At 39.1% G+C, this 14,528-nt stretch overlaps 1 long non-coding RNA gene across 5 annotated transcripts in view; it reads right to left on the reverse strand.

Moving 5' to 3' along the window:
* The window catches only part of LOC121939165 (uncharacterized), a 32,593-nt gene that overhangs the window by 695 nt on the left and 17,370 nt on the right, over positions 1-14,528 (reverse strand). The window lies entirely within an intron of this gene.

Raw genomic sequence — 14,528 nt, forward strand, 5'->3', positions numbered from 1 at the left:
GAGCTGGGCGGCAGCCGAAAGGCGGGGACCTTGGCGGTCCGATCCTCGGCTGCAGAAGCTAGTTCTGGGGACGTGGAATGTCACCTCTCGGGTGGGGAAGGAGCCTGAGCTGGTGCGCGAGGTTGAGAAGTTCCGACTAGATATAGTCGGCTTCACCTCGACGCATGGCTTGGGCTCCGGAACCAGTCTTCTTGAGAGGGGATGGACTCTCTTCCACTCTGGAGTTGCCACTGGTGAGAGGCGCCGGGCAGGGTGGCAATACTTATTGCCCCGGCTCGGTGCCTGTAATGCTGGAGTTTACGCCGGTGAATGAGAGGGTAGCCTCCCTCCGCCTTCGGGTTGGGGGACGGATCCTGACTGTTGTTTGTGCCTATGGTCCAAACAGCAGTTCAGAGTATCCACCCTTTTTGGAGTCCTTAGAGGGGGTGCTGGAGAGTGCTCCTTCTGGGGACTCCCTCGTTCTGCTGGGGGACTTCAATGCTCACGTTGGCAACGACAGTTAGACCTGGAGGGGCGTGATCGGGAGGAATGGCCCCCCCGATCTGAACCCGAGTGGTGTTTTGTTATTGGACTTCTGTGCTCGCCACAGATTCCATAACGAACACCATGTTCAAGCATAAGGGTGTCCATATGCGCACTTGGCATCAGGACACCCTAGGCCGCAGTTCAATGATCGACTTTGTAGTCGTATCGTTGGACTTGCGGCCGTATGTCTTGGACACTCGGGTGAAGAGAGGGGCGGAGCTGTCAACCGATCACCACCTGGTGGTGAGTTGGCTCCGATGGTGGGGAGGACGCGGTCAGACCTGGCAGACCCAAACGCATTGTGAGGGTCTGCTGGGAACGTCTGGCAGAGTCTCCCGTCAGAAGGAGCTTCAACTCCACCTCCGGAAGAGCTTCACCATGTCCCGGGGAGGCTGGGGACATTGAGTCCGAGTGGGCCGTGTTCCGTGCCTCCATTGCTGAGGCGGCCGACCGGTGCTGTGGCCGTAAGGTGGTTGGTGCCTGTTGGGGCGGCAACACCTGAACCCGCTGGTGGACACTGCCGGTAAGGGGTGCCGTCAAGCTGAAGAAGGTGTCCTATCGGGCCTTCTTGGCCTGTGGGACTCCGGAGGCAGCAGACAGGTACCGACAGGCCAAGTGGAGTGCGGCGGCGGTGGTCGCCGAGGCGAAAACCTGGGCATGGGAGGAGTTCGGCGAGGCCATGGAAAACGACTTGCGGACGGCTTCGAAGAGGTTCTGGACCACCATCCGGCGTCTCAGGAGGGGGAAACAGTACTCCGTCAACACTGTGTATGGTGGCGACGGGGCGCTGCTGACCTCGACTCGGGACGTTGTGGATCGGTGGAAGGAATACTTCGAAGACCTCCTCAATCCCACCGACACGCCTTCTGTTGGGTAAGCAGGGCCTGGGGACCCGGGGGTGGGCTCCTCTATCTCTGGGGCTGAGGTTACCGAGGTGGTCAAAAAGCTCCTCGGTGGCAGGGCCCCGGGGGTGGACGAGGTCCGCCCGGAGTTCCTCAAGGCCCTGGATGTTGTGGGGCTGTCGTGGCTGACACGACTCTGCAACATTGCGTGGACATCGGGGGCAGTGCCCTTGGACTGGCAGACTGGGGTGGTGGTCCCTCTTTTCAAGAAGGGGGACCGGAGGGTGTGTTCCAATTACAGGGGGATCACACTCCTCAGCCTCCCTGGTAAGGTCTATTCGGGGGTACTAGAGAGGAGGGTCTGGCGGATAGTCGAACCCCGGATTCAGGAGGAGCAATGTGGTTTTCGCCCCGGTCGTGGAACTGTGGACCAGCTCTGGACCCTTGGCAGGATCCTTGAGGGTGCTTGGGAGTTTGCCCAACCAGTCCACATGTGCTTTGTGGACTTGGAGAAGGCATTCGACCGTGTCCCTCGGGGAGTCCTGTGGGGGGTTCTCCGGGAATATGGGGTTTCGGACTCCCTGATACGGGCTGGCCGTTCCCTGTATGACTGGTGCCGGAGCTTGGTCCGCATTGCCGGCAGTAAGTTGAACTCATTTCCGGTGAGGGTTGGACTCCGCCAGGGCTGCCCTTTGTCGCAGATTCTGTTCATAACTTTTATGCACAGAATTTCTAGGCACAGCCAGGGTGTTGAGGGGGTCCGGTTTGGTGACCTCAGGATTAGGTCTCTGCTCTTTGCAGATGATGTGGTCCTGTTGGCTTCATCGGGCCGCGACCTTCAGCTCTCACTGGATCGGTTCGCAGCCGAGTGTGAAGCGGCTGGAATGAGAATCAGCACCTCCAAATCCGAGACCATGGTTCTCAGCCGGAAAAGGGTGGCGTGCCCCCTCCGGATTGGGGATGAAGTCCTGCCCCAAGTGGAGGAGTTTAAGTACCTCGGGGTCTTGTTCACGAGTGAGGGAAGGATGGAACGGGAGATCGACAGGCGGATCGGTGTAGCGTCTGCAGTAATGCGGACTCTGCACCGGTCTGTTTTGGTGAAGAGGGAGCTGAGCCGAAAGGCAAAGCTCTCGATTTACCAGTCGATCTTCGTTCCTACCCTCAACTATGGTCATGAGCTTTGGGTAGTGACCGAAAGAACAGGATCGCGGGTACAAGTGGCCGAAATGAGTTTCCTCCGTAGAGTGGCTGGGCTCTCTCTTCGAGATAGGGTGAGAAGCTCGGTCATCCGGGAGGAGCTCGGAGTAGAGCCGCTGCTCCTCCGCATTGAGAAGAGCCAGATGAGGTGGCTTGGGCATCTAATTAGGATGCCTCCAGGACGCCTCCCTGGTGAGGTGTTCAGGGCACGTCCCACCGGTAGGAGGCCCCAGGGAAGACCCAGGACACGCTGGAGAGACTACGTCTCACAGCTGGCCTGGGAACACCTCGGGGTCCCCCGGGAAGAGCTGGACGAAGTGTTTGGGGAGAGGGAAGTCTGGGTTTCCCTGCTTAGGCTGCTGCCCCCGCGACCCGACCCCGGATAAGCGGAAGAAAATGGATGGATGGATGGATGGATGGATGGATAAATTATGGCGCTTTAGGGCTTTTGTTTTTTTTTTTTTACATTGTTTACTATAATGTGTCTCTGCAATTATAAAATGTTGTTTTCAGCCATATATTTGACATTTCAAAATTTGACTTTTTTCGACATACTATACTATGGTATTTTCATCCATACATTCGGCAGGCTAAATTATGATGTTTTGGTTATAATTTGTTATTTTCGACAGTGTATGATACGACATGTCTCTACAAGTTATATAATGTTATTTTCAGCAATTTTATTTAACGTGAAAATTTGAGATCTGTCGCTACACTATACTATGATAATTTCTGCCTTTTTTCCAACATGCTATATTATGACATTTTTGGCATTTTTTGGCTCTTTTTTGACATGCTATACTAAGCTGCATCTCTACAACATTTAATAAGCTGTTTACAGCCATGTTTGGGAAATGTTAAAATTTGCGATTTTCCACAATACGATACGATGCAGTTTTCAGCTATTTTTATTTACATGCTATATTATGATGTTTTGACCCTTTTTTTCGACATGCTATACTATGCCGCGTCCCTCCAAGCCAAAATAAAGTGCTTTCAGCCATTTTTTGGAAATTTCAAAATTTGATTTTTTTTTTTTACCATACTATACGATGTGGTTTTCGGCCATTTTTTCGACATGCTATATAATGATGCATCTCTACAAGCTATAATAAGTGGTTTTAGCCAATATTTGGACATGTAAAAATTTGACATTTTTTACCATACTATACTGTGCTATATTATGATTCCGTGAGCTTTTTTCAACATGCTATGCTATGACATGTCTTTATGAACTATACATGTCTTTATGAACTATACTAAACTACTACTAATGGTTTTCAGCCATTTTAGGGACATGTCAAATTTTGAAAATTTTTGCTAGAATACAATATGCGATTTTTGGCAATTTTATCGATGTGCTATACTGTGGCTTTTTGGCCTTTTTTGGCCCTTTTTTCAACACGCTTGGCTATGGCGCATCTCTATGAGATATAATAAGCAGTTTTTGGCCATTTTTTGGACATGTTAAAATTTGAGATAGTATGCGATTTTTGGCCATTTTTTCAACATTCTATATTATGGCTTTTTTGCCATTTTTGGGCCATTTTTCAACATGCTTAACTATGACGTGTCTCTTTGAGCTATGATAAGTAGTTTCTATCCATTTTTTAGACATGTCAAAATTTGAGATTTTTACCAAGGCTATAGTATGCGATTTTTGGCCATTTTTTCAACATGCTATATTATGGCTTTGTTGCCGTTTTTGGGCCATTTTTCAACATGCTTAACTATGGCGTGTCTCTTTGAGCTATGATAAGTAGTTTCTATCCATTTTTTAGACATGTCAAAATTTGAGATTTTTACCAAGGCTATAGTATGCGATTTTTGGCCATTTTTTCAACTTGCTATATTATGGCTTTTTTGCCTTTTTTGGGCCTTTATTCAACATGGTTGGCTATGGCGTGTCTCTATGAGCTATAATAAGTAGTTTTCATCCATTTTTTGGACATGTCAAAATTTGAGATTTTTACCAAGGCTATAGTATGCGATTTTTGGCCATTTTTTCAATGTGCTATATTATGTCTTTTTTGACGTTTTTGGGCCCTTTTTTCAACATACTTGGCAATGGCGTGTCTCTATGAGTTATAATAAGTGGTTTTCATCCATTTTTTGGACATGTCAAAATTTGAGATTTTTACCAAGGCTATAGTATGCGATTTTTGGCCATTTTTTCAACGTGCTATATTATGGCTTTTTGGCCTTTTTGGGGGCCTTTATTCAACATGCTTGGCTATGGCGTGTCTCTATGAGTTATAATAAGTGGTTTTCATCCATTTTTTGGATATTTCAAAATTTGAGATTTTTACCAAGGCTATAGTATGCGATTTTGGCCATTTTTTCAAAGTGCTATATTATGTCTTTTTTGCCTTTTTGGGGGCCTTTTTTCAACATGCTTGGCTATGGCGTGTCTCTATGAGTTATAATAAGTGGTTTTTATCCATTTTTTGGACATGTCAAAATTTGAGATTTTTACCAAGGCTATAGTATGCGATTTTTGGCCATTTTTTCAACATGCTATTTTATGGCTTTTTTGACGTTTTTGGGGCCTTTTTTCAACATGCTTACTTATGGCGTGTCTTGATGAGTTATAATAAGTAGTTTTCATCCATTTTTTGGACATGTCAAAATTTGAGATTTTTACCAAGGCTATAGTATGCGATTTTTGGCCATTTTTTCAACATTCTATATTATGGCTTTGTTGCCAATTTTTTGGCCTTTTTTTCAACATGGTTGACAATGGCGTGTCTTGATGAGCTATAACAAGTGGTTTCCATTAATTTTTGAACATGTCAAAATTTGAGATTTTTACCAAGGCTATACTATGCGATTTTTGGCCATTTTTTCAATGTGCTATATTATGGCTTTTTGGCCTTTTTGGGGGCCTTTATTCAACATGCTTGGCTATGGCGTGTCTCTATGAGTTATAATAAGTAGTTTTTATCCATTTTTTGGACATGTCAAAATTTGAGATTTTTACCAAGGCTATAGTATGCGATTTTTGACCATTTTTTCAACATTCTATATTACTGCTTTTTTGATGTTTCTGGGCCCTTTTTTCAACATGCTTACTTATGGTGTGTCTTGATGAGCTATAATAAGTAGTTTTTATCCATTTTTTGAACATTTCAAAATTTGAGTTTTTTTTACCAAGGCTATAGTATGCAATTTTGGCCATTTTTTCAATGTGCTATATTATGGCTTTTTTGCCTTTTTGGGGGCCTTTTTTCAACATGCTTGGCTATGGCGTGTCTCTATGAGTTATAATAAGTAGTTTTTATCCATTTTTTGGACATGTCAAAATTTGAGATTTTTACCAAGGCTATAGTATGCGATTTTTGGCCATTTTTTCAACTTGCTATATTATGGCTTTTTTGCCTTTTTTGGGCCTTTATTCAACATGGTTGGCTATGGCGTGTCTCTATGAGCTATAATAAGTAGTTTTCATCCATTTTTTGGACATGTCAAAATTTGAGATTTTTACCAAGGCTATAGTATGCGATTTTTGGCCATTTTTTCAACGTGCTATATTATGTCTTTTTTGACGTTTTTGGGCCCTTTTTTCAACATGCTTGGCTATGGCGTGTCTCTATGAGTTATAATAAGTAGTTTCTGTCCATTTTTTAGACATGTCAAAATTTGAGATTTTTACCAAGTCTATAGTATGCGATTTTTGGCCATTTTTCCAGCGTGCTATATTATAGCTTTGTTGCCGTTTTTGGGCCTTTTTTTCAACATGCTTGGCTATGGCGTGTCTCTATGAGTTATAATAAGTGGTTTTCATCCATTTTTTGGACATTTCAAAATTTGAGATTTTTACCAAGGCTATAGTATGCGATTTTTGGCCATTTTTTCAACTTGCTATATTATGGCTTTTTTGCCTTTTTTGGGCCTTTATTCAACATGGTTGGCTATGGCGTGTCTCTATGAGCTATAATAAGTAGTTTTCATCCATTTTTTGGACATGTCAAAATTTGAGATTTTTACCAAGGCTATAGTATGCGATTTTTGGCCATTTTTTCAATGTGCTATATTATGTCTTTTTTGACGTTTTTGGGCCCTTTTTTCAACATACTTGGCAATGGCGTGTCTCTATGAGTTATAATAAGTGGTTTTCATCCATTTTTTGGACATGTCAAAATTTGAGATTTTTACCAAGGCTATAGTATGCGATTTTTGGCCATTTTTTCAACTTGCTATATTATGGCTTTTTTGCCTTTTTTGGGCCTTTATTCAACATGGTTGGCTATGGCGTGTCTCTATGAGCTATAATAAGTAGTTTTCATCCATTTTTTGGACATGTCAAAATTTGCGATTTTTACCAAGGCTATAGTATGCGATTTTTGGCCATTTTTTCAACGTGCTATATTATGTCTTTTTTGACGTTTTTGGGCCCTTTTTTCAACATGCTTGGCTATGGCGTGTCTCTATGAGTTATAATAAGTAGTTTTTATCCATTTTTTGGACATGTCAAAATTTGAGATTTTTACCAAGGCTATAGTATGCGATTTTTGGCCATTTTTTCAACTTGCTATATTATGGCTTTTTGGCCTTTTTGGGGGCCTTTATTCAACATGCTTGGCTATGGCGTGTCTCTATGAGTTATAATAAGTAGTTTCTGTCCATTTTTTAGACATGTCAAAATTTGAGATTTTTACCAAGTCTATAGTATGCGATTTTTGGCCATTTTTCCAGCGTGCTATATTATAGCTTTGTTGCCGTTTTTGGGCCTTTTTTTCAACATGCTTGGCTATGGCGTGTCTCTATGAGTTATAATAAGTGGTTTTCATCCATTTTTTGGACATTTCAAAATTTGAGATTTTTACCAAGGCTATAGTATGCGATTTTTGGCCATTTTTTCAACTTGCTATATTATGGCTTTTTTGCCTTTTTTGGGCCTTTATTCAACATGGTTGGCTATGGCGTGTCTCTATGAGCTATAATAAGTAGTTTTCATCCATTTTTTGGACATGTCAAAATTTGAGATTTTTACCAAGGCTATAGTATGCGATTTTTGGCCATTTTTTCAATGTGCTATATTATGTCTTTTTTGACGTTTTTGGGCCCTTTTTTCAACATACTTGGCAATGGCGTGTCTCTATGAGTTATAATAAGTGGTTTTCATCCATTTTTTGGACATGTCAAAATTTGAGATTTTTACCAAGGCTATAGTATGCGATTTTTGGCCATTTTTTCAACGTGCTATATTATGGCTTTTTGGCCTTTTTGGGGGCCTTTATTCAACATGCTTGGCTATGGCGTGTCTCTATGAGTTATAATAAGTAGTTTTTATCCATTTTTTGGACATGTCAAAATTTGAGATTTTTACCAAGGCTATAGTATGCGATTTTTGGCCATTTTTTCAACTTGCTATATTATGGCTTTTTGGCCTTTTTGGGGGCCTTTATTCAACATGCTTACTTATGGTGTGTCTCGATTAGTTATAATAAGTAGTTTTCATCCATTTTTTGGACATGTCAAAATTTGCGATTTTTACCAAGGCTATAGTATGCGATTTTTGGCCATTTTTTCAACGTGCTATATTATGGCTTTTTGGCCTTTTTGGGGGCCTTTATTCAACATGCTTGGCTATGGCGTGTCTCTATGAGTTATAATAAGTGGTTTTCATCCATTTTTTGGACATGTCAAAATTTGAGATTTTTACCAAGGCTATAGTATGCGATTTTTGGCCATTTTTTCAACGTGCTATATTATGGCTTTTTGGCCTTTTTGGGGGCCTTTATTCAACATGCTTGGCTATGGCGTGTCTCTATGAGTTATAATAAGTAGTTTTTATCCATTTTTTGGACATGTCAAAATTTGAGATTTTTACCAAGGCTATAGTATGCGATTTTTGGCCATTTTTTCAACTTGCTATATTATGGCTTTTTGGCCTTTTTGGGGGCCTTTATTCAACATGCTTACTTATGGTGTGTCTCGATTAGTTATAATAAGTAGTTTTCATCCATTTTTTGGACATGTCAAAATTTGCGATTTTTACCAAGGCTATAGTATGCGATTTTTGGCCATTTTTTCAACGTGCTATATTATGGCTTTTTGGCCTTTTTGGGGGCCTTTATTCAACATGCTTGGCTATGGCGTGTCTCTATGAGTTATAATAAGTAGTTTCTATCCATTTTTTAGACATGTCAAAATTTGAGATTTTTACCAAGGCTATAGTATGCGATTTTTGGCCATTTTTTCAACGTGCTATTTTATGGGTTTTTTGCCGGTTTTGGGGCCTTTATTCAACATGCTTGGCTATGGCGTGTCTGGATGAACTATAATAAATGGTTTACACCCATTTTTCGGACATGTCAAAATTTGAGATTTTTACCAAGGCTATAGTATGCGATTTTTCACCATGTTTTCAACATGCTGTATTATGGCTTTGTTGCTGTTTTTGGGCCCTTTTTCAACATGCTTGGCAATGGCGTGTCTCTATGAGTTATAATAAGTGGTTTTCATCCATGTTTTGGACATGTCAAAATTTGAGATTTTTCGACACACTATCGTATGCAGTTCTGTGCTCTTTTTTCAAAAAGGTATATTATGGCTTTCTGGACTTTTTTGGGCCCATGTTTTTCATTTGCTCCATAGTTATCTCAAGAACATGTCTATCTCAAGGAAACACCTCTCCATATACGGTGATGTCTGAGTCCCACAAGTTATGACCAGCGATACCTCAGCTTGACCAGTGCCAGTGAATATGACAACACAAATACATGCCTCTTTCCACAAAAGATGTCTAGTACACGACATGTTATTAATTGATACCTACCATCAACATCACATCATTGTATCAATACTACCGCCTTTCTATGTGATTTGTGTCAGCCTGCTTTTGTATTCTGTTTTATTTAGTCTGCGTGTAGTCTGGTCTCTGTCTGGGCTGTCCCGAGCACTCGTCTTTGTTGTACTACTCCTAATTTGTAGTCTTTTTAAAGCTCATCTTTGTATTAATCTTCATCTATGTTGTACTTGTTCATTGTACTTGTATTTTCTGTATTTCTAATTATAACTGTATGCTCATGCTTTTACTCATAATAAATGTGTGCTGATTGAAGTTTTAACAGGTGTCTCCATCCTTCAGAAGTCATCACAGAAAAATCTATCTATACTATCAATGCCATACTATAGTGTGCAATTTTAGTCCATTTTTTTATATGCTATATTGTGACTTTTTGGCCTTTCTATGGTCCGTCTTTTAATTTGCTATTCTTTAGCATGAATTGTGAGCTATAATAAGGGTTTTTCAGCCATTTCTGGGACTTGTCAAAATTTCGGATTTATCGACATGAGGAATTGGTATTTTTTCAATTTACTATATATATATATATATATATACACATATATGTGCGATAATAATGACTGTTTAGATTTTTTGGGCCCTTTTTTCAACATGCTTGGGTATGGCATGTCTCGATGAGTAATAATAAGTAGTTTTCATCAATTTTTTGGACATGTCAAAATTTGAGATTTTTACCAAGGCTATACTATGCGATTTTTGGCCATTTTTTCAACGTGCTATATTATGGGTTTTTTGACGTTTTTGGGCCCTTTTTTCAACATGCTTAACTATGGCGTGTCTCTTTGAGCTATAATAAGTAGTTTTCATCCATTTTTTGGACATGTCAAAATTTGAGATTTTTACCAAGGCTATACTATGCGATTTTTGGCCATTTTTTCAACATGCTATTTTATGGCTTTTTTGACGTTTTTGGGACCTATTTTCAACATGCTTGGCAATGGCGTGTCTCTATGAGTTATAATAAGTGGTTTTCATCCATTTTTTGGACATGTCAAAATTTGAGATTTTTACCAAGGCTATACTATGCGATTTTTGGCCATTTTTTCAACGTGCTATATTATGGGTTTTTTGACGTTTTTGGGCCCTTTTTTCAACATGCTTAACTATGGCGTGTCTCTTTGAGCTATAATAAGTAGTTTTCATCCATTTTTTGGACATGTCAAAATTTGAGATTTTTACCAAGGCTATACTATGCGATTTTTGGCCATTTTTTCAACATGCTATTTTATGGCTTTTTTGACGTTTTTGGGACCTGTTTTCAACATGCTTGGCAATGGCGTGTCTCTATGAGTTATAATAAGTGGTTTTCATCCATTTTTTGGACATGTCAAAATTTGAGATTTTTACCAAGGCTATACTATGCGATTTTTGGCCATTTTTTCAACGTGCTATATTATGGGTTTTTTGACGTTTTTGGGCCCTTTTTTCAACATGCTTAACTATGGCGTGTCTCTTTGAGCTATAATAAGTAGTTTTCATCCATTTTTTGGACATGTCAAAATTTGAGATTTTTACCAAGGCTATACTATGCGATTTTTGGCCATTTTTTCAACATGCTATTTTATGGCTTTTTTGACGTTTTTGGGACCTATTTTCAACATGCTTGGCAATGGCGTGTCTCTATGAGTTATAATAAGTGGTTTTCATCCATTTTTTGGACATGTCAAAATTTGAGATTTTTACCAAGGCTATACTATGCGATTTTTGGCCATTTTTTCAACATGCTAATTTATGGCTTTTTTACTTTTTTTGGGCCCTTTTTTCAACATGCTTAACTATGGCGTGTCTCTTTGAGCTATAATAAGTAGTTTTCATCCATTTTTTGGACATGTCAAAATTTGAGATTTTTACCAAGGCTATACTATGCGATTTTTGGCCATTTTTTCAACGTGCTATATTATGGGTTTTTTGACGTTTCTGGGCCCTTTTTTCAACATGCTTAACTATGGCGTGTCTCTTTGAGCTATAATAAGTAGTTTTCATCCATTTTTTGGACATGTCAAAATTTGAGATTTTTACCAAGGCTATACTATGCGATTTTTGGCCATTTTTTCAACATGCTATTTTATGGCTTTTTTGACGTTTTTGGGACCTATTTTCAACATGCTTGGCAATGGCGTGTCTCTATGAGTTATAATAAGTGGTTTTCATCCATTTTTTGGACATGTCAAAATTTGAGATTTTTACCAAGGCTATACTATGCGATTTTTGGCCATTTTTTCAACATGCTAATTTATGGCTTTTTGCCTTTTTGGGCCCTTTATTCAACATGCTTAACTATGGCGTGTCTCTTTGAGCTATAATAAGTAGTTTTCATCCATTTTTTGGACATGTCAAAATTTGAGATTTTTACCAAGGCTATACTATGCGATTTTTGGCCATTTTTTCAACGTGCTATATTATGGGTTTTTTGACGTTTCTGGGCCCTTTTTTCAACATGCTTAACTATGGCGTGTCTCTTTGAGCTATAATAAGTAGTTTTCATCCATTTTTTGGACATGTCAAAATTTGAGATTTTTACCAAGGCTATACTATGCGATTTTTGGCCATTTTTTCAACGTGCTATATTATGGGTTTTTTGACGTTTCTGGGCCCTTTTTTCAACATGCTTAACTATGGCGTGTCTCTTTGAGCTATAATAAGTAGTTTTCATCCATTTTTTGGACATGTCAAAATTTGAGATTTTTACCAAGGCTATACTATGCGATTTTTGGCCATTTTTTCAACATGCTAATTTATGGCTTTTTTGCCTTTTTTGGGCCCTTTTTTCAACATGCTTAACTATGGCGTGTCTCTTTGAGCTATAATAAGTAGTTTTCATCCATTTTTTGGACATGTCAAAATTTGAGATTTTTACCAAGGCTATACTATGCGATTTTTGGCCATTTTTTCAACGTGCTATATTATGGGTTTTTTGACGTTTTTGGGCCCTTTTTTCAACATGCTTAACTATGGCGTGTCTCTTTGAGCTATAATAAGTAGTTTTCATCCATTTTTTGGACATGTCAAAATTTGAGATTTTTACCAAGGCTATACTATGCGATTTTTGGCCATTTTTTCAACATGCTAATTTATGGCTTTTTTGCCTTTTTTGGGCCCTTTTTTCAACATGCTTAACTATGGCGTGTCTCTTTGAGCTATAATAAGTAGTTTTCATCCATTTTTTGGACATGTCAAAATTTGAGATTTTTACCAAGGCTATACTATGCGATTTTGGCCATTTTTCAACATGCTATATTATGGTTTTTTTGACGTTTTTGGGCCCTTTTTTCAACATGCTTAACTATGGCGTGTCTCTTTGAGCTATAATAAGTAGTTTTCATCCATTTTTTGGACATGTCAAAATTTGAGATTTTTACCAAGGCTATACTATGCGATTTTTGGCCATTTTTTCAACATGCTAATTTATGGCTTTTTTGCCTTTTTTGGGCCCTTTTTTCAACATGCTTAACTATGGCGTGTCTCTTTGAGCTATAATAAGTAGTTTTCATCCATTTTTTGGACATGTCAAAATTTGAGATTTTTACCAAGGCTATACTATGCGATTTTTGGCCATTTTTTCAACGTGCTATATTATGGGTTTTTTGACGTTTCTGGGCCCTTTTTTCAACATGCTTAACTATGGCGTGTCTCTTTGAGCTATAATAAGTAGTTTTCATCCATTTTTTGGACATGTCAAAATTTGAGATTTTTACCAAGGCTATACTATGCGATTTTTGGCCATTTTTTCAACATGCTATTTTATGGCTTTTTTGACGTTTTTGGGACCTATTTTCAACATGCTTGGCAATGGCGTGTCTCTATGAGTTATAATAAGTGGTTTTCATCCATTTTTGGACATGTCAAAATTTGAGATTTTTACCAAGGCTATACTATGCGATTTTTGGCCATTTTTCAACATGCTAATTTATGGCTTTTTTGCCTTTTTGGGCCCTTTTTCAACATGCTTAACTATGGCGTGTCTCTTTGAGCTATAATAAGTAGTTTTCATCCATTTTTGGACATGTCAAAATTTGAGATTTTTACCAAGGCTATACTATGCGATTTTTGGCCATTTTTCAACATGCTATATTATGGGTTTTTTGACGCTTTTGGGCCCTTTTTTCAACATGCTTAACTATGGCGTGTCTCTTTGAGCTATAATAAGTAGTTTTCATCCATTTTTGGACATGTCAAAATTTGAGATTTTTACCAAGGCTATACTATGCGATTTTTGGCCATTTTTTCAACATGCTATTTTATGGCTTTTTTGACGTTTTTGGGCCCTTTTTTCAACATGCTTAACTATGGCGTGTCTCTTTGAGCTATAATAAGTAGTTTTCATCCATTTTTTGGACATGTCAAAATTTGAGATTTTTACCAAGGCTATAGTATGCGATTTTTGGCCATTTTTTCAACGTGCTATATTATGGCTTTTTTTTGACGTTTTTGGGCCCTTTTTTTCAACATGCTTAACTACGGCGTGTCTCTTTGAGCTATAATAAGTAGTTTTCATCCATTTTTTGGACATGTCAAAATTTGAGATTTTTACCAAGGCTATACTATGCGATTTTTGGCCATTTTTTCAACATGCTAATTTATGGCTTTTTTGCCTTTTTTGGGCCCTTTTTCAACATGCTTAACTATGGCGTGTCTCTTTGAGCTATAATAAGTAGTTTTCATCCATTTTTTGGACATGTCAAAATTTGAGATTTTTACCAAGGCTATACTATGCGATTTTTGGCCATTTTTTCAACATGCTAATTTATGGGTTTTTTGCCTTTTTTGGGCCCTTTTTCAACATGCTTAACTATGGCGTGTCTCTTTGAGCTATAATAAGTAGTTTTCATCCATTTTTGGACATGTCAAAATTTGAGATTTTTACCAAGGCTATACTATGCGATTTTTGGCCATTTTTCAACATGCTATATTATGGGTTTTTGACGTTTTGGGCCCTTTTTTCAACATGCTTAACTATGGCGTGTCTCTTTGAGCTATAATAAGTAGTTTTCATCCATTTTTGGACATGTCAAAATTTGAGATTTTTACCAAGGCTATACTATGCGATTTTTGGCCATTTTTCAACATGCTAATTTATGGCTTTTTGCCTTTTTGGGCCCTTTTTCAACATGCTTAGCTATGTCGTGTCTCTTTGAGTTATAATAAGTGGT

The sequence above is a fragment of the Plectropomus leopardus genome, chromosome 20 (assembly GCF_026936395.1).
Source record: "Plectropomus leopardus strain MGB_pleo_1.0 chromosome 20, ASM2693639v1, whole genome shotgun sequence".
NCBI lineage: Eukaryota > Metazoa > Chordata > Actinopteri > Perciformes > Serranidae > Plectropomus > Plectropomus leopardus.